Source organism: Pelophylax lessonae (genome assembly GCF_965119305.1).
Source record: "Pelophylax lessonae genome assembly, chromosome: 9".
Taxonomy (NCBI): domain Eukaryota; kingdom Metazoa; phylum Chordata; class Amphibia; order Anura; family Ranidae; genus Pelophylax; species Pelophylax lessonae.
The window spans coordinates 34,932,609-34,957,477 of record NC_138776.1 but is presented as its reverse complement, the minus strand read 5'-3'; the positions used below and the strand labels follow the sequence as shown (position 1 = coordinate 34,957,477).

General features: G+C 42.1%; 1 pseudogene across 1 annotated transcript in view; it reads left to right on the top strand.

Annotated features, from left to right (window-relative positions):
- LOC309564203 (trypsin-like) overlaps window positions 1-867 on the top strand; it is a 43,365-nt pseudogene extending 42,498 nt beyond the window's left edge. Inside the window, exons 4-5 of the transcript in view lie at window positions 288-423; window positions 718-867. The product of the transcript in view is annotated as a trypsin-like (transcript). The remainder of the gene's footprint in view (window positions 1-287; window positions 424-717) is intronic.
- The last annotated feature ends 24,002 nt before the right edge of the window (window positions 868-24,869 follow it).

The following is a 24,869-nucleotide window of genomic DNA, read 5'->3' as shown; positions in this document are numbered from 1 at the left end:
AAAAAAAGGCCAGGGGCTTTAACAATTCCCTAATCTATATAAATCCAAGGAATATGGATACATATACTGTAGTGAAGAATTTGAGAAAAAAAACCCTAAGGTAGTAGTTGGGGTCTAGCTAGTTGTAAGCATACCAAATTCAGCTAACAGTTGCCTAAAAACTTTCCCGAAACTAGTTGAGTAATAGCTGCTTAGAGGCATAATTTTTGCTTTACTTTTTAGTTTATTCAACATTTTCACTCTTCCATTTATTTTGATTTATTTTATTATGTCTCTTTTTTCTGCAGCCAACTACCCTGACCTCCTGCAGTGTGTAAGTGCCCCCATTCTGACTGCTTCCCAGTGCAGCAATGCTTACCCTGGTGAGATCACTGGCAACATGATCTGTGTTGGATACTTGGAAGGTGGAAAGATTCCTGCCAGGTAACTTCTCTAATATTTTTCATGTTCAACTATTAGAGCAACTACAGTAACTGAATGAAATGTTGAACATCTCTCTGCACATGTTGTAACCTAAGAAATGTATAAATGGTTTACGCTCAGAAAAGTTGGATTAATCTAGAAATCTGTGTTCAATATTTAATGGCTAATATATGCAATAAACTGTCAATAAGAATTGACTTTGGCATGAGAGCCTCTTTGTCTCAATTGTGTTTGCAGAGTCCTTGATTATTAATATGACTTTCTAAATTAAAACATTTTTTTTTCTTTTCTCAGGGTGACTCTGGTGGCCCCATGGTCTGCAGTGGACAGCTCCAGGGTATTGTCTCCTGGGGATATGGCTGTGCCCTAAGGAACTACCCCGGTGTCTACATCAAGGTCTGCAACTACAACAGTTGGATTGCCAATACTCAGGCTGCCAACTAAATACTAGTCTTTTCATGTTATCTATCCACAGCTATAAATCAGCTGGTATGTAAATAAAATATTATAAGAAACTGAAATGTCATGTGTGTTATTATAAAAAATCAGTGGCACTAATATCCAATTTCACAACATGGTTAATTATTGACATACAATCTTACAAACATACCATTAAACAATTAACACTTTTTTAAGGAAGACATTTATTCAAAAATAATCTGCAAGTTCTGCCTCTACAATAGCTAAATTTCCAGCACTGTTGCCGCCAACTAAGCTAAACATACATACCCACCAACCCATTCCACCAAATGGCTCTAATGTTTTTCCCTTCATTTTATTTTTACCTACATCATGTGTCAAATACATTTATTTTGTAAAAAATATACAGTGTTAGTTTATGTTTAGGTGTGTAAGGTAGGTCAAGCATTTTAACAGAGATAGACCCAAATGTGGGAGTTATCTCAAAATCTAGTCTGCTAGGTAAATTCTGCCAAAATCACTAAGGTATACATGATTGTAATAAACAGCCAAAAAATGCCTCTTGCTGTAACCACTCTGCTTAAAGGTCCATGCCAAAATCTTCCAAGTCTGATCGAATAGACTCCCAATTCAGGGTACTAATATGGGGTAAACGTGTAGCCCGCATAAGCTTATCAACCCTACAATACAATAAGGACCAGGGTGGTCTAGCTATCATTCATTCTACAATATATTATCTTGCCTCCCAGCTTAGACCCTGTCAGTTATCTTCTTCCTAGAGGGTCAGGTGGTCCCATTTTTTCCTTCCTGAAAGCAAGTTTTCCATATCTGGACTCTACAGCTCCCACAATAGATTTACTTATAACTTTGCAGTCTTCTGTTAAAATTGTGTTGGGGATACAGGGTTTTTTTTTATCATATCCCACTTTAGCGTAATTCTAATTATAGTGCGGTGAGATATAATTATATCTCAACTATATGCAGGAGACAATTCCTAAATCATTCTCAGATTTACAATTCGAATTTGGTCTCCCCTGAACATAATTTTATAAATACTTAAAGTTGAGACATGCTCTTCATTCACAGTCTCATTTTTTAAAATTATGTCTAACCGATCAATGATAAAAAAGAAGAGAGTGCCCAGCCGCCCTAGCATAACACCGTTTTATTTAATAAAAACAAATAAAACTTTGTTATGCTAGGGCGGCTGTGCGCTCTCTTCTTTTTTTCATTGCACAGTGTTTGGCCCATCACCCAGTGGAGGGTTAGGTGAGCTGCAACACCTCATCATTTCCATCACCATCAGCCTCTTTTAAAGGAATCTCCAGCCTGGGAATTCAAGTTTAGGATCTGTGCATGGACTGGTAAAATTTCTTGATTTTTGCATGTCTAACTGATCATCCTGTCATACAGGACGTCCTTCAAGTGACAGACAAAAAAGCACTTACTCCTTTCTTCTCTCTGCGCTTCAGGATGCCTTGGCCATACCATGCAGAAAGGGGTGGGAAAGGGGCCTGGGTGCGATTGATGGTGAAAAGTGGGAGCTCTGTTTATCTTCTGCCCTGTTGGTTTCAGTATCGGGTTCACACAAACTTTCTCATCTATATCTACTACATTGGGTATACTGGACTGCAGTCCAATTACATAAATGGGGGAGCAGAGCTACACCTATCCTTTCAAAATGTGCACAAGATCATGGTGATCTTGTCCATATGTTTTGGAGATGCCCCAAGCTTACCTGCAATTGGAACAAGATTATTGACACTATATCACAGGTGTATATGTTTAAACTTCCGAGGGATCCTGTTGTTTGTCTTTTGGGCGTCTTGGAGGAGGAATCTTACACCTCATGCACATACAGCGGTTGTACGCTTATTATATACAGCTCCCAAACTCATTGCTCAGTAATGGAATGTTCCTCAGGTGCCCACCAGGGGACAGTGGATAGAACAAGTTAACAATATGCTCATTTGTGAGAAATGAACCTATCAACATAGAAATGTTCCTCGAATATGTTTCTCTATGTGGCAATCATGGCTAGATGTTCCAGGCCTGGCATCGCACCAGTTGTTGAGGGACAGAATTATTTGGGGATAGGTCCAATCCAGGGTTCTCATGCACATACATACAGCGGTTCTACGTTTATTTTATACAGCTCGCAAGCTCATTATTGGATTGCTCCTCGGTATTGGATTGCTCCTCGGGTGCCCACCAGGGGATAGTGGATAGAACAATTGAACAATATGCTCATTCGTGAGAAATTAACTTATTAACATAGAAATCTTGCTCGAAAATTTTACTCTATGTGGCAACCATGGCTAGATGTTCCGAGCCTGGCACCGCACCAGTTGGTGATGGACAGAATTCTTCAGGGATAGGTCCAGTTCAGGGTTCTGATGGAAAATGGGTTTGGTTGGTTCAGAGGACAGTAGTCCTTCCTATGTTTGTATTAAAGGAGGTCATGTGTAGTTTTCTTTTCCTTTTTAAATTTTTATTTTTGATTTTTTTTGGGATGTCCCAGAGTTCATAGATGCATTTCATAGACACATTTCATAGATGCGTATCATATATTTATAGTTAACTTGTACATTTTATTGAACTGCATGCATATCATTCTTTTCTTGTTTGATACCCAAGCTGGGAAAATGTATGTACATATATATATATATATATATATATATATATATATATATATATATGTATATACATATATGCTTTTCTCTCTTCTCCTCACCTGTTTTATACCATGTACTGCAGCAAATGGAAGAGCACAAAAAGCCGCACAACTGGTTGAAGATGCAAAAAGTTAAAATCCAAATTTATTTTGCAGGCAAAAAGATAAAATCATCCAAGATGAAACCAAAACAGTCGGAGACATGGGGGGGAAAAGGGGAGCACGGCGGTTGACGCGTTTCACGGAGTCTTCCGCTTAGTCGTAACCATGCTGTACAATACAAGACACTGCTATATATAGAGGAAAAGGCATTTCAAATAACATGTACCTCCCAGAATGTGCTTGATTGAGCCCACACAGCTGCAGATACTAAATCCCAATTAAGGGCACACAAACAGCCCAGCAGGAATTGTAGGTTTGCTTTTGCTTCACCTTTTGTCCAAAAACGCATAGCAAAAAAGTTCTATAAATGCATATGCGAAAAAGCTTTCAATAAAACTAAGGAAAAAACAGTAGTGATAATATAAAAAGACAGCTGGTAGAAGCCAAAAAACTAACAAAAACAAAGTAAAGGGAGAAAAGAAAAAAGAAAAACGAAGAGAAAAAAACGAAGGGAAAAAAAAAAAAAGGGGGAAAAAAAAAAAAAAACAAGAAAAAGAAAAAAGACAAAGAAAAAGTAAACAGTAAAACGGAAGCATATAGATGTGTTCATACCCAGATGGAACTATGGTATAAAAAGAAATGGTGTATAATATAGTCATGAAGAGCATATATGTGTAAATATATAAGTGGTACACATAAAAATAATAAATGTGTAACCACAAACACATACATCACGTCCATATAGCATATGAAACAAATAGATAAATGGGGGGGGAAATTGTACACATATGTAATAGGTATGAGCACAACCCCCAAAAACGTATAACCCCATCCATTGAGTGGTATATCTGCAACTGTGTTCACATACATAGGGCAATCCACCCAATCGAAAGAATATAAAAATAACCAATGAGATATGTAAGAACACTAAACATTACCATAAAAATAATAATAAATACATAAATGCATAAACATAGAAGTCCTGTGTGTCTTTATCAGCATAATGGTATTATTATCCCCTATAAAGATATAAAAATAGGGACATTTAAATGGATATATACCCAAGACATTGGTAACATCTCAGGCATATCCCACATCGATCTAACAAAAAAAAAAAAAAAATTTAAAAAAATATATATATATATATGCTTACGTGTACATGTCGACTTAGATCATACTGAACACAGAGTATAGCATGCACATGTGTGAACCACCGTGCATATAGCACAATCAATATCCATAAAGGAATCAGCCACACATTGCATAAATATATAGCCATGGAGGCAAGCCGAACGGAACAACATGCATATATATCGATGAACACATGCATTCCAAAAAAAAAAAAAAGATGCAGAGACCGAAATGGGACAAAAGGGAAGGAGAAATGAGAAAAAAAAAAAAAAAAGAGAAAAGAAGAAACAAAGAAACACTAAGACATAGAATGGCCAATCAAAGAAACATGTACCATGTATGTGTATGGGATACAGGTAGCCCTCTCTGTATGTATAGTTAAATGTATGTACCCACGAATAGATACATGAATCATTACTGGGAATAAAAGTGAGTAACATCCCATTCAAAGTTTAAACCGCCAGGTAAGCGGGTCTGGAGTTTATGAATCCAGAAAACCTCCCGCTTACACAGAAGGCGGAACACATCGCCCCCTCTTACAGGAGCAACCACACGTTCGATCACTTGGACCGATATCAAAGACAGATCACCGTCATGTTCTGAATTAAAATGTCGGGCCACATTCGTGGATTTCCTCAATCTGACATCACTAAGGTGTTCCCTAAATCTGTCTTTAAGTTTTCGTGTGGTGCGACCCACATATTGTACAAAACATTCTCTGCAAGTAATGAGATAAATAAGGTATGTAGTGTTACAATTAAAAAACCTGTTGATTTTGTATGTTTTGTTCTCAATAGAGGATTGAAAGTTAACACCCCCTAGAATATGGGGACATGTAATGCAGTCCTTAGCCCCACATCGGAAATTACCTTTCAGATGCAACCATGTTTCTGATGTATTTTTAATTGTAGTGCTAAACAGACTTGGGGATAACTGGTTTCCCAGTGTTTTGGCCCTCTTGGCGACAATATTCACTCCTCCCTCTAAGATCCTGGCACAGTCCTTATCACCATACAGAATGGGAATATGTTTATTGATAATTTGTTTGATCCTGTTAAATTCCAAACTTATACCATGTACTGCAACCATATACAGTATATTGCTGTACATTTTTTACCTTTTTTTGATAAGAATTTTTTTTTTATACAAGTAACATTTTTTCTAATTAAAAAAAGTCTTCCAAGTCAAAGAGCTTACATTGTGATGGTTTAAAGCAGCTTAGATCTCAGCTACCTCATGCTTGGACCAGCTAGGGAACAGTTTAGTTGTTAGGAGTAGTCCCTTTCAGTTAAAAAAAACAACTGTTATTTGAATATCATACGTCAATATAAATAAAAACAATATAAAATCTAAAGTGTATATAAACACTCCTATTTACTCCCTTACAAGTGCTACAGGATACGCTCCTAATGGTAGCCAACTGCCCAACATTCCTTCACATGCTCCATACGACTGCCGGTCAAGGGGAATTTTTTTCTCACCAAAGACAAGAAGATCAGGATTCGGAAAACCTCCCTCTGACCTGCTGTGCTGTGAGAGAGCATAGAAATGGCTTCCCAACCAGTCAGGAAGATGGGCGGTGGCTCCCTCAAAATACAGCAGGTCAAAATGAGTTTTTTTTCCCGATTTCTCTGCCGTCCCAAAGATTGAAAAAAACATCTCCTAGTCAGGAGGTGTTCCTTAAAAAGAAACCTCATAAAGTTTACAGTAAGTTTACAAACTTTAAAAAATGTACTTGCTTTATTTCAGTTTCCATAGTTGTGCAAACATAAGTTTGCTTGCTGGTTAAAAAAAAAAAAAAAAAAAAAAAGCGATGCATGTCCCTTTAAACATAAAATCAAGACCGTTGTGCTAAATATAGAAGATAAATACACAAATAGGTGAATACTGAATATTTCCATTTCAGCTACTTTGGACTACAATATAAAATTATCTTGGAAAATTAACACATTTTAAAAGAACATTAAGAGCGGTGGGGCACCATAATAGCTAAATCTGAATGAATAACTTTAACTATTGTGGACTTCAAGTGTGAAGTTGTGAATGATTACCATGTGTGATAAGGAATTATTGATTAAACAGATTTGTGATGTATTGTAAAATAACACATAATAATAATCATCAATATAATCATGAAAGTATGCTTTATTAAACCATAATTATTTTTATTGTGGGCATGGCTTGCTGCTTGGCGGCAATGGTCTCTGCATAGAGGAGCTCTGCATAACCCCTTCCAGCTACACAACAACAATGGCGATGAGCACATATGATAAATCCACCCCTGGCACCAGTCAGCGTCGCTCATGTCACAATCTTATCAAATCAGATGCCGTTCTGCTGTCAAGATGGCGCCGACGAGACATGAGGCTAACCACAGTGAGGACTCCATGCCAGCTTCAGAGAATCTGGTAAGAGACTCAGAGATAGCAGACCATCCACTACAACTCTCTGAAATGACACAGATAGCAGCTGACATAAAAAAAATACCTTTTCTATGGCCCTAACTGATCTAAAAGCAGGTCTTCTGTCCCTATCTGAATGCCTATGTAAGACAGAAAGAGCAGATGCCAAGAGAGATAGGGCTGCGGAACACCTAGAAACTGTCATCTCTTCTCATGCTACATATCTTATCTGCATTAACAAACACCTGGAGGACCTGGATAATAGAGGGAGGAGGCAGAATATCAGAATCAGAGGGATCCCTAAATCAACAGAGCCCCCCCCCCCCCAGATCAATCAGAATCTACAGGCTGTTATTAATGAGCTTCTGGAGTGCCCTAAGGACACTGCCATAGATTTTGTCAGGGCTCACAGGGCTCTAGAACCTCACCCCCCTGATACTGCTCCCCCCAGGGACATTGTCTGCTGTCTACACAGCTTTCCACTTAAGGAAGAAATTTTAAACAAGGCAAGGCAGAATGACCAAATTCTCTTTAATGAAGATAACATCTCCTTGTTCCAGGACCTTTCACCCATCACTCTCCAAAATAGGCGAGCCCTGCATCCCCTATAAGAAGTGCTGCAGGAAAAAATACTCCATACAGATGGCGGTTCCCCTTTGCCCTAAATGCTACGTATCAGGTCAAACAATACTACCTGAGGATGCCAGAAGACATTCCAGACTTTTGTGAGCAGTTACATCTAACCACTAATTGAGCTCCAGGAATGGTATAAGGAATTTCGTCTCCCAACTCAGGGTATATCCCCCTCACATACCCCACAGGCCTCTCGGTCTAAACCTCCTTCCTCCAAGAATCCAAAATTCAACAAACGAAATGGCTCCAATCTCGGCAGATCCCCATTTGCAATCAAGGGCTCTAGACCCAGGGATAACACCTGAAAGGTGAGAGGCACAATCGCTGCATTCATTGTTTTCTGGTCCCATGGACACAGCCCATGCGATAGGATATTATGTCTATATGCCCCCTTTCTAAAATTGTGGAGAACCTCCACAATGTTTCTACCACGCAAATACCAAGACTTAACGGATCACTTGAGATGTTTAAGTTTCCCTTATATATAAATATATATACTAGATTGTAAGCTCTAATGAGCAGGGCCCTCTGATTCCTCCTGTATTGAATTGTACTGAAACTGTATTGTCTTCCCCCACATTGTAAAGCGCTGCGCAAACTGTTGGTGCTATATAAATCCTGTATAATAATAATAATAATATAATATTCAAAGCTATTTCAAGGATCCCTTGCTACCTGAGACGTTTTCATTTAATCGTGGATGCCACCTAGTGACGATATTCCATATCGCTCTAAAACATTTTCCCTGGATGGATATACTGTCTAATGCTCACTAATTTACCGAGGAATATGAACTAATTTATGTGGCGATATACCAAGACTTATGGGATAATTTGGGATGGCATGATAGACTTTTCGTTTACCATGCAATTGCAGAATTTTGATCAATACTATTCAAAGCTATTTCAAGGATCCCTTGCTACCTGAAACGTTTTCATATAATCGTGGACGCCACCTAGTGACGATATTTCATATTGCCCTCTGAACATTTTCCCCAATGTATACACTGCCTAATGTGCACTAATTTACAGAGGAATACAAACTAATTTATGTAGCGATATACCAAGACTTATCGGATCATTTTGATGTTTAATTTTTCCTTTTACTTTTCCCTCCTTTTTTTAATACATGACAGACTTTTATTTTTAACATGCAACTGCAGAGTTTTGATCAATAATATGCAAAGCTATTTCAAGGATCCCTTGACATCTGAAACGTTTTCATATAATCGTGGACGCCACCTAGTGAAGATATTCCGTATCGCCCTCGGAACATTTTCCCCGGATGGATATACTGTCTAATGCGCACTAAATTACAGAGGGATATGAAATGATTTGTGTAGTGATATGCATTTGTTGGTACATCCATGTGTACGTATCAACCCCCCACTTTTTTTTTGTGTGTAACCCCCCCCCACAGATCTCATACCGCCCACTTCAGAAATGTTGAACTGTATTCTAGAGTCAGTCACTGACATATTGGATGTTACTATAAGTTGCTTTTCTTTGAAACAGGACTCTGATTTCCTATGTACAGATACCACTCAGTTTAATAGTTATTAGTTGTTGTTACTTAATTCAGAGTTGGGACACAGAGGGACATATGACATTTGTCATAGGTATAAGCATATCCTTTTTTATTACCACCTCTATCTGCCATGTATTTAGACACCTAATAACAGCATTAGCTCTTTAGCTGGAAGGGGTACACTAACACTGAATGTTTTTCATTTGCAATGCCATAAAGGCTGTGGAAATGATGCATAGGTATACCCTCTAATTTTACTGGTTTAACGAACACCTTAACTACATTCCTGCTCTATTCACTTCCAATAGCCTCCACCAGTGGATTCTGTTTGGCTTCATAGCTTAATAGATAATCCCTAAATTTTGCTTATTACCTGGAGAGGTTTCATTTTATTCTCCTTTGTTTACTTGGAACCCCTCGCTGAAGGAAGGGGAGTGAGTTATACTACACGCTTCTTTTAAGTTACACTTAAATACCTAAGCCCGATTCCCTTTGATTAATTATCATTTCTCCTCCTTGCTTTCGTCTCATACTTCAAATTCTACTCCTGTTGCTTTTCTACTCTATCTCAAAGTTTCTCTATTGCCTCATTTAAACAGATTCTTAGTTCACCTACCGGAAATTCAAAAGTTGTGACCACACTTTTACCATGTCATATTCCACACTAATTAAACGACCATTTCTGAGCTCTCACAATGTTAGAGGTCTAAACATACCAGAGAAATGTGTCTCCTTACTCAGAGAACTCAATAAAATAAAGCCACTTGAGGTTTTCCTTCAGGAAACACATTTTAAAACAGGAACCCTACCACGCTTGTACAACAAACACTACACCTAGGAATATCATTCTACAAACTCCATCTCCAAGTCTAAAGTCTAAAGGAGTATTCATATTACTTCACAAAAATGTGGGCTTTGAGATAATTCAACAATTTGCTGACCCAAATGGTAGATTTTTATTTCTGAAAGGACAATGGGCTTGAATACCTATAACGTTGGTGAATGTTTATTTCCCAAATACGGCTCAAGTTACTTTCTGTCAGCATGTTGTTGAGGAATTAAAAAGCTTTGCCTCAGGTTGCATAGTGCTAGGAGGAGATTTCAACATAGCGTTGAACCCATTACAAGACACATCAGATGGCAAGTTGAGCCTACCTTATAAAAAACTGCGGAAAATTAAAGCATTATTAACTTATCTTACGCTAGTAGACACCTGGTGCACAGTCAATCCTATAGGTAGGGATTTCTCCCAATTTTCCACAACAAATTCACGCGCATAGATTACATTTTTCTCTTATAGAGAGAATTGCCACTTCTTCAAAATGCCAAAATAGGATTTACATCTTTCTCAGACCATGCACTTATATCGATATCCTTACAGACACTCACTAAACGCCTTATAAATAACACATTAAATATCACAGGCTATTAAATCACGCAAAATTGGGAAAAGCCCCGGTCCTGCTAGCTTTACTGCCCATTACTGTAAAGCCTTTTCTACGCTTTTGGTACCACACCTCTTAAAAACCTTTAACTACCTAAAAGACCCCCATGAGATCTCAGAAGACCTCTTAAGGGCACATGTTACTGTGCTATCGAAACCAAACAAAGGCCCAGTAGATTGTGCTAGTTATAGACCAAGTTCACTACTTAACCTCGACTTGAAACTGTTCGCTTAAGTCCTAGCAAAAACAATACAATCATTTTAACACCAATAGATTGGTCCAGAACAGTTGGGATTTATGCCAGGAAGAGAAGCCTGGGATAACATAACAAAAGCTTTAAACGTAATCCATAGAACACAAACAGACGATTTTTCAGGTATGTTACTCTCCACAGACGCTGAGAAAACTTTTGATTGGGTGTCATGGGTTTTCTTGCTTTCTACCTGCACGCATATAGGGTTAAAACCACATATGCTCTCCTGGATATTCACCTTATACCATAACCCGACTGCAGGGATAGGGATTTGTTAGCTCAATCTTGTCAGGAGGCAATTACAAGATGATTTACGGCCCTTGTGTTCCCCATACATCTCTGTCAATGTGGGGTGTCTTGTGTCTGAAATTGTGTTTTGTGGGAAAGCCGCTCCGTCTGTGTTCAGCTGTCTGATGTGTTAATGTAAGCAATTGTCAATTGTGTTCAGGTGTTGTCTGTCGTCTATATGCAAAAATACAACTGCCAAGTGTCAAAGGATGTATGAATGAGGTGTGTTCAATATGTAATTGCAAGTGGCCACATTCCGTTGTAGAGTGGGCACCAGCTGGAATGTATTATGAAATATAATATTTCAGTAAGGTGCATTGATACACTCTTTCAACCCAACCTTTGATCCCAACCTTATTCATAAGGGTGGGGTCACCTAGAGTCTGAAAATAGCAGTATGTGCCCTCCTGGGATATATGCCCAACTATGAGTCCCATATGATAGTACCCATCCCTTAGGGAGCTGGACATTCCTGACATACCTGGGTTGTGTTATTGTATGAGTGCATGTCATATTATTGGTAACTGACTTTGCACAGACGAGGTTCTAGACAGGTGACAGTATATTCTAAGGTGTGTGTAGGCTGGCGACTTGGTTGTGTGCACATAGGGATATAACTTCTTAGAATTCTGTCAAATCAAAACAGACATGTTCAATGGGGAGGGCCATAGCTTGCAAGAATCTATGGCCTGAAAATATAAACTCCATATTATGGCAATAAAGTCACTACAAATAGACCATGGCAGCACATACCACCTGTTGACTATAGCATGTGAATCTTCAACATCACCTAAAGCCTTTGCCAGGAAAGGGCAAAAATAAACCCCCCGTTCAATGGGAGGAAAAAATTCCCTTTCGACCCCCGTATCATCAGAGCAGTCAGACTAAATCCCTGGCGGGTACAACGTTAGACAATGTCCTTTGTGTCCAATATGCTTGACTTCAACTGTAAAGTGGAGACATGAATGTCTCGTGTCTCTCTCCTTTCCTGGGGTGAGGAAGGGCAAAATGAGGAAAGGTTCTCCGGGTGGTGAGCACATGTTGCAAGTAACCAGACAGTGGCTACTAGTGTTAAGCTTGCTACAAAGAGTACCACTGCTGCACGAATGGGAAGTCTTCCAGGAGTAGGGGTGTCCATTGGCATTGTACCAATGCATCTGTCTGGATCCAACTGGAATTCGTCTGGTGCTCGTCACAATCTCCGGTCCGCAGTCGTGGGGTCCAGAGGTGGGGCTTCCTTCAGTCGCGATGCGTGGATCCAAACCGGGGAGTCGTCTGTCAATACCGCTGTTCTGGTCACTGCTTGAACTGTGGCAGGAGGTCCGTAGGGTGGGTCTAGCGATGTCAGCTTATGGGGGGCCTTTCACCAGGACTCTGTCTCCAGGCTTGAATGGGTGGGTCGGTGCACCTATTGGCAAAGGAAACAAGAGAGAAATATCACCATAATCACTGTTTAATTTTTCAATTAATTCTGCCACATATTCCTCTTGCATCTGCTGCAGATCTCCAGGTATGAGAATTTATGGATTCATGGGGTTGGGAAGGGGTCTCCCTCTCAAAATTTCAAAGGGAGATAGCTTGGTACTTGGGTCTGGAGTCATTCTGACTTCAGCAAGAATAGCAGGTAAGTACAGAGACAAAACCTCTTGGATAGCACAGAATACAAGGTTTACAAGAATGGCAGGAGTATATTGCGGCACTGGGCTTCTGGTCTTACAGGCAGGCAGCAAAATAAATGCTAGTAAGAACCACTTGCAGCACTGGGGTTCAGGTCCTACAGGAAGGCAGGTAACCCTAAGACAGGAAGGATACCTAATGGCACTATCTTGGGAGAACACAGCATGTCCACACATGCAACAATGGTGAGGGCCCTTGGAGGGGTTGCACTGCCTTGTATTCTCCAAAGGTGGAGATGGGTTAACTTGCAGTCCTCTTACTCACCCAAGCAGGCAGCTACCTAGAACTAAAGAACAATAGACAACTGAGAATCCCTTACATGGCTAAGATGCTGTGATCACTAAACAGTAGGGAGTAAAATTCAAGCTGTCTTGTGTACATGGACACACAGAGACACACAAAACAGCTAGAAGTGAGTACCCATGCAAACATAAATTTATAAGGGATTTCACAGTTGCCCAGTAACACCAAACAGGAAATTGAAACCAAACAGCCTTGGAGACACAGGGTTTGACTTCAAGGACCATTTATATGCAAAGCCTGGGGCAATGAGTCACCTTAGAATGAAAAGAGATGGCTTGGCTGGCCATGCAACTAATTGAATTAACAACAGGAGGTTACCTTGTACCAAAGTGGTAACGCTGACATAAATTCATTATAATTCTTAGCACACTATAGGTGTAATAATAGAGCAACAATTTATCCAATTCCATCCTATTCTTCCATCTCACAATATAATAAAAAAACTTTATAAGACAAGAGATGCTTAATTATCTAAGGCATAGAACCTCATTAATGCCAGAGCTCATATGTGTCAAATTAGAACACATCAAATATCTGATACCCAATAAATAAGAACTTTCTAACACCCATAAAAACAGTCTAATCAATCAGAAAAAAACAATTTGTAAACAATACTCCCATTGGTGAGTTGTCGTTGAAGGCTGTGATCGTCCTTCGTTCTGAAAGTCTCAAATCAAATTTATCTGAGAAATAAGCATCAAGAAAAATTTAGTAACAAAACATTTTACTTTTCCTCCTAAAAATAAACCAACGGTTAGAGGAAATTAGCATACAGTAAGCATGTCAAACATTTTCCTTCCTAACAGTGCACTTCTCTAATACCAAAAATTGTTGACGTCAAATTAATTATTACCACGTGGATTTCTATATTTTTTTTTTTGTGTTATGGTATACCATACATTTAAAGAAAAAAAATATTATTGTTCACCATGGTTAAAAAATGAGCAGCTCAAAAATAAACATTAGTAATTTCCCATTTGGCTACAAGAAATCATACGTCACCATTTTTCACCCATTTGGAACATTATTCAAAAACTGTTTTTTTCTACAAAAGAAAAAACTGATAGTTACTATACATCTGCATATACAATTAACAGATTCTTTTGTACGTTCCTCTTCAAGTTTACTCAGCTCATTAAATTTATATGACAATACAACTGTTTACACTCCCAAGCCTTTGCAATTACCTGTGTCAAGGACGGAAGGGGGGGGGGGGGGGTTGTGCTGAAAGGCACCAAATCTTTTGTTTTAAAAAGTCAGTGATAAAGATAAAAGGTCAGTGATAAAAACCTCAATGATAAAGTTCAAAATTGCTCACGATTTTAAGGATAGAAATACAATTTTAGTCCTTAAGGTCACACTTTACACACCAAATATATTTTCTTGCTTCTAAAAGCTGCCATGACCAGCATAGCATGGATTTGTTACCTTTTAGTTGTACTCGTGGCAAAGTCACATCACTTTAAAACATAAGTAATAAACACAAAACAAATCATTATGCAACCAGTATTCATTCAGTGTTATCAAATTCTTTGCTGATACAGCACTTTTAGGAACATTATTAAAACTAACACAACATAACAATCCATGGATCTCACACACCTCTACACAACTAAGGTTGCCCATACACGATACAATTTTCATACAATTTTCCTAAACGTAAATTTCATTTATTTCCTTTGGGATTCTCCTTACCTTTAATTGCCCATTATTCTAAGCTCAGAATATAAAATGAGCTTAGCTGAGTTTGAAGGTTTATATATACAGTATATATATATAGGGATGGTGAGGTCAGTATTTAGACTTTATTGGAAAACCTAGTTTCCAACTTATGTGGTTTCCTGCGTCTTAATAATCAGATTTATATACACCCAATTTATGGTTTGCTGTTAACTATCCTTGGTGGGCAAGTTCATACCTTCAAGCTCAGTTTAATATCACATACAATCTCCACATACATCTATACAATGGCATGCAATCTTATATAACGACTAAAAATACACTTAAATGCCTATACAGCAAATATACAAGGTTTAGAGGGAGAATCACACACAGTACTGCTTTGTAACTCGGTATCAGACCCTGGGGTATCAGACCCCCTCTTATCTTTGGGGCATCAGACCCCTATTTTCTTTAGGAATATCAGATTCCTGGGAGGTGCTAAAAATAGCGCTAACTGGGTACCGTTAATCTGCTCTGACAGTATAGGGTGGCAATAAATAAAAAAATAGAATTACTCACCCAATACTGTGTTATGGCAGATCCCAACTTCTTGACACCAAACTGTTAGTTCAATCTTGTCAGGAGGCAATTACAAGATGATTTACGGCCCTTGTGTTCCCCATACATCTCTGTCAATGTGGGGTGTCTTCTGTCTGAAATTGTGTTTTGTGTGAAAGCCGCTCCGTCTGTGTTCAGCTGTCTGATGTGTTAATATAAGCAATTGTCAATTGTGTTCAGGTGTTGTCTGTCGTCTATATGCAAAAATACAACTGCCAAGTGTCAAAGGATGTATGAATGAGGTGTCTTCAATATGTAATTGCAAGTGGCCACATTCCATTGTAGAGTGGGCACGAGCTGGAATGTATTACGAAATATAATATTTCAGTAAGGCGCATTGATACACTCTTTCAGGATTAATGGTGCCTTATCGGATACGGTGTAAATTCGTAATGGCACATGGCAGGGATGCCCTCTTTCACCGTTACTCTTTATCCTCACCCTAGAGCCATTGATTAGGATGGTTAATAACTCTCTGTTCATCCATGGATTCTAGGTAGGGGGCAGACATTACAAATCTGGGGCATACGGGGACGATCTTTTATTTTTTTATAACACAGTGTCAGGGCTCCAGTGGTAGAAGAGGGTCTCTAGGACCCAGCATCAGTCAGGACACCAATAGCAGGAGAAGGGCTCTAGGACCCAGCATCTCAGCCAGCACATCACATGGGCCTTTATAAGGAAGTGTGCCAGTGATTGAAGTTGCTGATTGATCTTCAGCTTGTACCGTGTTCCTGTGATCCTTGTTCCTTAAAGTTCTCTGTTACCGACCCGGCTTGTCCTTACTATTCTGCTTGTCTCCTGACCCAAACTCGGCTTGTCTCTTTATATTCTCTCCTGTTACCTGTGTCTGATCTCGACTTCCCTATCTGACTGTGCCTGCTCTGGTATCCTCCCGGCTCTTGAACTGATTTCCCATTGCCTTAGTGCAAACACAGACCTGCCACCTCTCACTGGCATCACCTGGCTGCAGCCACTACTTCGCACATCAGAAACCTTTCTGAGTTCTTCTGCAATCAACATCACAGGCGACCTGTGCTACTTTGAGCCTGACTCCTCCTGTTCTCACTTTCAGGGGAGTCTGGAACTTAGCCGCAAGGGAATCCCTCTCTCCATTGGCCTCCACACCAGGTACGTGATACACAGCCACATATTACCACGCCTAATCTTAGCAAGGTGCTAACGCACTATAGCTATGTGTCTAACTTCAAAATAAATTACAAAAAATCTGAGGCATTGAACCTATCCTTAAAGGCTGATGACCTATTAATCAAACGGAAAAATCGCACCTGTAAATGGGAAGAGATAGCCCTTAATTACTTAGGGATACATCTAACACCAAAACCCGATGCACACAAATAATTTCAAACCTATGCTACGAAGTATAGGTCAGGACCTGAAAAGGTGGAATTTAAAATATTTCTCTTGGTTCGGGAGGGCAACCATAATTAAAATGACAATACTACCTAGAATTTTGTATCTTTTCTAGGCTATACCGATCCTTTTGCCAAAATGCTTTTTCCAATCTCTGAATTCCATGCTTAGGATTTTTATGGGTGCACACAAAACCCCGCATCAACCTTCATCTACAGTACCTACCCAAGCTAAACACAAGGACAGAATGGGCTCTCCAAATTTTAAATACTACTATTTTGCTTCACACCTAACTCGAATTATCGATTGGAACTGCCACCCTGACAATAAGGATTGTATAGCTCTGGAAAACAATATAGGGCCTATACCTGTGGTTCACTCACCATGGATACCATGGGAATCATGCCCTGACCATTTGAAACACCACCCACTAGTTGGAGCTACCCTTAAAGCTTTTCAAAAAATGATCAAGGATATTGATCTAAAATCATCCCCAGGCCCCTTAACACCATTAGGACTTAATCCGGACTTTCTGCCGGGCATGAACATAACGTCGCAGGTGTATGTTGACAAAAGAAAACCCTTTCTAGTCAAACACTGCATAAAAAGAGGTAAACTGAATCACTTTTGTAGCTCAACACAGAAAGATGAAGGGCAGTTTTAACAACCTGGGATTATCGCCAATTACATAGTTATATTTCTAACACTAAGAGGAACAAAAACTTAATAAGACCCTTAACAGCATTTCAAACAGTCTGCTTCAAAGCCACCAAGACAGACAAAACCATCTCTCTAACATATAGCTGGTTACAATCCTTTAATCCTCAGGAATTAAACAGACATAAAGAATATTGGGAAACTGCATTTAATACCGCATTTAGCGATGATCAATGGTTGCTGGCCTGTGTGTTTGCTCACAAATGCTCTGTCAGCACACGAACCCAGGAAAAATCATACAAACTCCTAACACAATGGTATGCCACACCAGTCAAACTACACAGATCGTTTTCCACTGCATCGGATCTTTGCTGGCGATGTGGGCAAATGAAAGGTACTTTAACCTCCCTAGCGGTATGATTCTGTCAGGAATTCTGTTCCAAAAGCGGTACAATTCTTTCCATGGAAATTTGGCGTTATGTATTAAAGGCCTACAATTCTTAGTAATTACTGACTTAAAACTTACCAAAACAAGACTCTAGTAGACATCCCAGATGTAATGAATTTGAAACACAAACACATGAATTATAATCCAATCAATAATAGAATTTTATTCAAGAAGGCAAGGAAAAATAATGAAATTTGTCAAAGAAATTCAATACACATCCTGAGTGTGAAAAAGTTTGAAGCAGGGCACTAGACAAAGTCCGACATTGCAATCTGGGCAATAGTACCTTGTTTCCTTTCGGACTTTTCTTCCATTGCCATCCTTTTTAGAACAGCAGACGACGCACATCCTGGTAGGTGCCAACTTTTTTGGGGTGGGCGGTACAAAGTCCACAAAATGACGGCCTGTCAGGCGCTCTGGATTGCCAACATCAACAGCACGTCGTCCGGGTCTGTTTGCAGATACTGATGATGGTGTCGGGTGGTTGATGAAAATCTGCTCAGCCACCTTCCAGATAAAGTCCGAATAAACGAGGGGTATGGCAGTGTTGGCTTTGTAAAGAATATAGGCGTTCCAGAGGCACTGTTCAAGGAGATGCCTAAAAATCTTTTTGTAATACTTTTTTTGTTGCTTCCGCATCGCCGGGTAAAAGGTCATTGCCTGATCGGCTCGATCGACACCTCCCATCGTGTGATTGTAGTCGATCACGACTTGCGGCTTCTGCATATCTATTCCATGTTTTGTGCGGACCATGGCAGTGGTGGTGTTGTGCACGGTGCTCATGAAACACACGTCCTTTTTGTCTCGCCACCGCATTGCCATCATTTTACCGTTTTGAAAGGCAACCATCTCTCCTTTTTTTAGCTTTTTCTTGCCAAACATGGATGGCATGTCCTGCCGGTTTGGCCTAACAGTGCCATACCCATCTGTTTTGTTTTGGAGCAAAACTTCAAATAGTTCCAGAGAGGTATAAAAGTTATCTGTTGTAACGCAATATCCCTGGTTCAAAAGGGGGTCCAGCAGTGAAAGGACAGAGGATGTGGCCATCCCATAGCCGCTGTACTTGGGATCGAACTTTGTACCTTTCCCGGTATAAATTACAGCATTCCATATATATCCTGTGGACGACTCACAGAGCATGTAAGATTTAATCCCGAACCGCGCTCTTTTCGATGCAATATATTGGATCCAGCTCAGGCGTCCCTTGTAGGCCATGAGACTTTCGTCCACACAAACATCCCTGTCTGGCACATAGGTCTGCTGGAAGTTTTTGACGATCATTTGGTACACCTCCCAGATTTTCTTGAGTTTGGGCACAGGATGCGTGGCCTCTCAGATTACACTGTATCACCTCCCTTTTATATGTTTGTGTTTTGTGTTACTTTGATTTTTACTCCCAGTTCCGCTCCCATGCAGCATTGCTGCTGCAGGGAACGGAACCAGGAAGTCCTCCTACCGACAGACGAGCGGCGGAGATCTCACTGGCGGTCACAGCAATGAGAGCTCATCGCTGGATCGCCAGGATAAGGTAAGAGAAGCTCCGCTGCGCTCTCTGCACTGTCTGCACGCTCTGCCCATTGACCCCGAGCGTGACTCGGAGATACCGCTAATAGCAGAAAATTCCTACCCCGAGTCACGCTCGGGGATACCGCTAGCGAGGTTAAAACAGATATGGTGGGATTGTATCCTAATACAGCCATTCTGGCAGAAAGTTTGTGATCTCATAAAATGCATCACGGAAACCTCCATTCAATTGACAGTATCTTGCTGCCTATTGCATATCTGTAATTGCTCAATGAAAAAATACAAACACTCATTGACTATGTTCTTGCTTACCGGTGTAACGTTAGAAAACCATACCTTGTGAAAATTCCATACCTACGTCACTTCCTGTCAGAAACGTAATGGAACAGCTGAGCAGCGTAGCAGTGCGCATGCTCAGAGCTCCGGATACGTCATTGAACAGCTGGAGGAGCTTAGCATTGCGCATGCTCAGAGGGTAGGGAATTTTCACGGTAGTGTGTTGTAACGTTACACTGCCTCAGCTGTTGTGGCGGTTATATTAAAACAGCTCGGCTGCAACAAGAATCATCTCCGCTCCTACCCCTGTCACTTCCCTGATCTCGGCTACTAAATGTAAAAGCGGCGGCGGGTTTTTTCATAGATCCGTCGCCGCTTTTATATTTAGTAGCCAAGATCAGGGAAGTGACAGGGGTAGGAGCGGAGATGACTCATGTTGCAGACAAGATGTTTTAATGTAACCGCCGCAACAGCTGATGCGGTGTAACGTTACTACACACTACCGTGATAATTCCCTACCCTCCGAGCATGCGCACTAGTAAGTTCCTCAGCTGTTGAATGACATAGGTGCGACATAGGTGCACCGGAAGTGACGAGGGTAGGGAATTTTCACGGGTATGGTTTTTTCACGAAACACCGGCATAAATTCTATAATCCCGAGATACTGGAAAACCACACACACGCCCACAATTAAAGAGTGGATTCACAAAGTACAGAATTTATATGCCTTGGAAGAAACCCAAAGCATTAGCACACAAAACAACTGAGAACTTTAGCAAAACGTGGAATGCTTGGGTCACTTTTACACAATCTGAGGATTTTAAATACTTGGCAAAAACTTAAAGTGTTTAAATGGGCTTTGGCAACTTCTGTACTTTTTATATATATATATATTCTTTCATCATTCTATCTTGTTCTATAATTTCCGTATCTTGTTTGACATATCTTACACAAGAATTAACTGTCTATTAGTTATGAAAACATGAGCAATATTCAAATATTGAATCACCTAGAAATAAAGTGGTGATTAGACTCTCTTTAACAAAAGTTATAGATGAGTTTGCTTTTTTGGCTACATTATCATATGATTGTAATGATGATATAACTATGCGATGCCATGAGAATTTTTGACTCCATTGACATGTGCTTGTTACACAGCTTATAACTAGGGTTGAGCGGACACCTAGATGTCCGTGTTCGACGGGTTCGGCCGAACTTTAAAAAAAAGTCCGGGTCCGTGTCCCGGACTTTTACCGAACTTTTCCCGGACACCGAACCCCATTGAAGTCAATGGGGACCCGAACTTTAAGGCACTAAAATGGCTCTAAAACACCAAAGGAAAGGGCTAGAGTGCTGCAAATGGCAGCAAAACGTAATTAAGAGCATGGCAAGTGCTCTGCAAACAAATGTGGATAGGGAAATAACTTAAAACAACAAAAAAAACAGAAAAATAAAACAATGTTCTTCTTCATCTCTGAAGGACGAGGCCCATATGGAGTAGGAGGGAGGTTGAGGTGGTGGTGGATGTGGCGGTGACATAGGCATGCGCACAGGGTGTGCCGGGTGTGCCTGGGCACACCCTAATCACCTAGGGCACATAGCATTGCCAGTGAGGAGATGGGAAAGATCTCCCTCGGACCTGCTCTGCTCTATTTCTCTTTGCCTACAGGTACATGGCCCCGATACATTACTCTCTCTGCTGGCAAACACATGCATGTGTATTTCAACTTTGGGGTGCACACCTTAATGCAATAGGCTGCGCACACCTATGGGCAGTGTAGGTGGAAGCGGCGGTTGAGGAGGACCAGGGCCGGATTAAGAGCATCATGGGCTTGGTGCTGAGGATTTTGAAGGGCCTTAAGGGCCGTGCCTTGCCATGCACCCAGAGGAGGAAGGGTGCAGCCATGCATGCCTAATTCAACATGGGATGCTTTCTCTGAAGCCCATAAACACATCCATGCATCGGCAACTGTCCCTCCTTGTCCGGCCTTCGCGCTGTGTGGGGAGGTTCTGAGGGTGCTGCCTGGGGAAGCGAGCATAGAAGCCAGACTTCTGTGTTTACAAGTGACAGAAGAGAGGTAACAGTGAATATGGCCAACCCGGGGCCTATATAAAAGGTAGGGGCCTGGAGCTGCAGCTCCAATAGCCCCTACGTTAATCTGGCCCTGAGGAGGAGGACGAGGTAGCCAACACTGCTTCTTTTCACAAATTTTAAATGAGGGTACACCCCAAAAGAGTGAGAAAGAGCAAAAATGGAACAATGGGTGGGTAAGGTCGGTATCCATTGCTATTCTACACAAGGTACGGAAAAGTCCCGTGGGATCCATGCCTGGTTCATTTTAATGAACGTGAGCTTGTCCACATTGTCTCTGGACAGGCGGCTGCGCTTGTCTGTTATAACGCCCCCAGCCGTGCTAAATACCCGTTCAGATAATACACTGGCTGCAGGGCACGCCAGCACCTCCAAGGCGTAAAGGGCAAGCTCAGGCCATGTGCCCAATTTGGAGACCCAGAAGTTGAAGGGGGCAGACCCCTCATTCACTACATGTAGGCGTGTGCACACATACTGCTCCACCATGTTGGTAAAATGCTGCCTCCTGCTAAGACGTTCCATCTGAGCTGCTGGTGCTGCTGTTTGTTGTGGCGTGCTGACAAAGCTTTTCCACATTTCGGCCATGCTAACCCTGCCTTCTGAGGTGCTGGCGGTGCCCTGGTTGCGTTGGCCACCTCCTCCTCCTCCTCCTCTGCCTTGTGCTTCCACTGCGGCCCCGCTGTCAGATGGGAATGCCAGCAGCATGGCGTCTACCAGCGTGCGCTTGTACTCGCGCATCTTGCGATCGCGCTCCAGTGAGTGAATTAAGGACGGTACGTTGTTCTTGTAACGGGGATCCAGCAGCGTGGCCACCCAGTAATCAGCACAAGTTAGAATGTGGGCAACTCGGCGGTCGTTGTGGAGACACTGCAGCATGTAATCGCTCATGTGTGCCAGGCTGCCCAGAGGCAACGAAAGGCTGTCCTCTGTGGGAGGTGTATCGTCCGTGTCCTCTGTATCCCCCCAGCCACGCACCAGTGATGGCCATGAGCTGGCCTGGGTGCCACCCTACTGTGAACATGGTTCCATCTCCTCCTCCAGCTCCTCCTCCTCCTCATCCTCCTCATCCTCCAGAACTGTGCCCCTGCTGGACAATTGTGTCCCTGGCGTTTGTGTGTGCAGGAACCCACCCTCGGAGCCCCTTGCGAATGACTGCCCTGAAAGCCTTTGAAATGTTACCTCTTCATCCTCCTCCTCCTCCTCCTCATCCTGTGCCACATCCTCTTCCATCATCGCCCGAATTGTTTTTTCAAGGAGGCATAGAAGTGGGATAGTTAAGCTGAGAACGGCGTCATTGCCACTGGCCATGTTGGTGGAGTACTCAAAACAGCGCAACAAGGCACACAGGTCTCGCATGGAGGCCCAGTTATTGGTGGTGAAGTGGTTCTGTTCCGCAGAGCGACTCACGCGTGCGTGCTGCAGCTGAAACTCCACTATGGCCTGCTGCTGCTCGCACAGTCTTTCCAGCATGTGCAAGGTGGAGTTCCACCTTGTGGGCACGTCACATATGAGGCGGTGAGCGGGAAGGCCGAAGTTACGCTGCAGCGCTGCCAGGCGAGCAGCAGCAGGGTGAGAACGCCGAAAGTGCGCACAAACGGCCCGCACTTTCTGCAGCAGCTCTGACATATCGGGGTAGTTTTTAAGGAACCTCTGCACCACCAAATTCAGCACATGCGCCAGGCAAGGGATGTGCGTCAAACCGGTTAGGCCCAGAGCTGCTATGAGATTTCACCCGTTATCGCACACCACCAGGCCGGGCTTGAGGCTCACTGGCAGCAACCACTCATTTGTCTGCTGTTCCATGCTCCTCCACAACTCCTGCGCGGTGTGTGGTTTGTCCCCCAAACAGGCAAGTTGTAAAACTGCCTGCTGTCGTTTACCCCTGGCCGTGCTGAAGTTGGTGGTGAAGGTGTTACGCTGTCCGGATGAGGAGGCGGTAGAGGATGAGGAAGCGGAGTAGGAGGAGTTAGGAACAGGAGGCAAACTGAAGCGCCCTGCAATCCTCGGTGGTGGAAGGACATGCGCCAAATTGCTATCCACCTCAGGCCCATCCGCCACTGCATTTACCCAGTGTGCCGTTAGGGAGATATAACGCCCCTGACCATGCTTACTGGTCCACGTATCGGTAGTTAGGTGGACCTTGGCACAGATGGCGTTGCGCAGTGCACACCTGATTTTTTCCCCCACTTGGTTGTGCAGGGAAGGAATGGCTTGCCTGGAAAAGTAGTGGCGACTGGGCACGACGTACTGTGGGACAGCCACCGACATAAGGTTTTTAAAACTGTGCGTCTCCACCAGACGGAATGACAGCATTTCAAAGGCCAATAATTTTGAAATGCTGGCATTCAGGGCCAGGGATCGCGGGTGGGTAGGGGGGTACTTCCTCTTCCTCTCAAGTGTTTGGGAGATGGAAAGCTGAACGCTTCCACGGGACATTGTGGAGATGGTTGTTGGTGACCCAGGTGGTGGTGTTGCTGACAGATCGTCTGTTTGCGGGGTGGCAGGTGCCGGTATCACTACAGATGTGGCTGGAGCAGCCGAGACTGCAGCAGAAGAGGAAGCAGGATGAGCCAGAGACGTTTCTTGGTTTTGAAGGTGTGTACTCCACTGCAGCTCGTGCTTTGCATTTAGATGCCTGATCATGCAGGTTGTGCTCAGTTTGAGAAGGTTTATGCCTCGCTTCAAGCTCTGATTGCACAGGGTGCAAACCACTCGTGTCCTGTCATCAGCACATTTTCTAAAGAACTTCCACGCTAGAGAACTCCTTTGAGCTGACTTTGGTGCGCTCGTTCCCTTGCTGCATTGGTCAGTAGCGGGCGTAGTGTCTAGGGCACGGCCGCTCCGCTTCTGCACCCTGCTCCCTCTTCTGCTGTGCTGGTGGCTCTGTGCGACCACCGCCTCTTCCTCCAAACTACTCAGGTCACCTGCATGACGTTCATT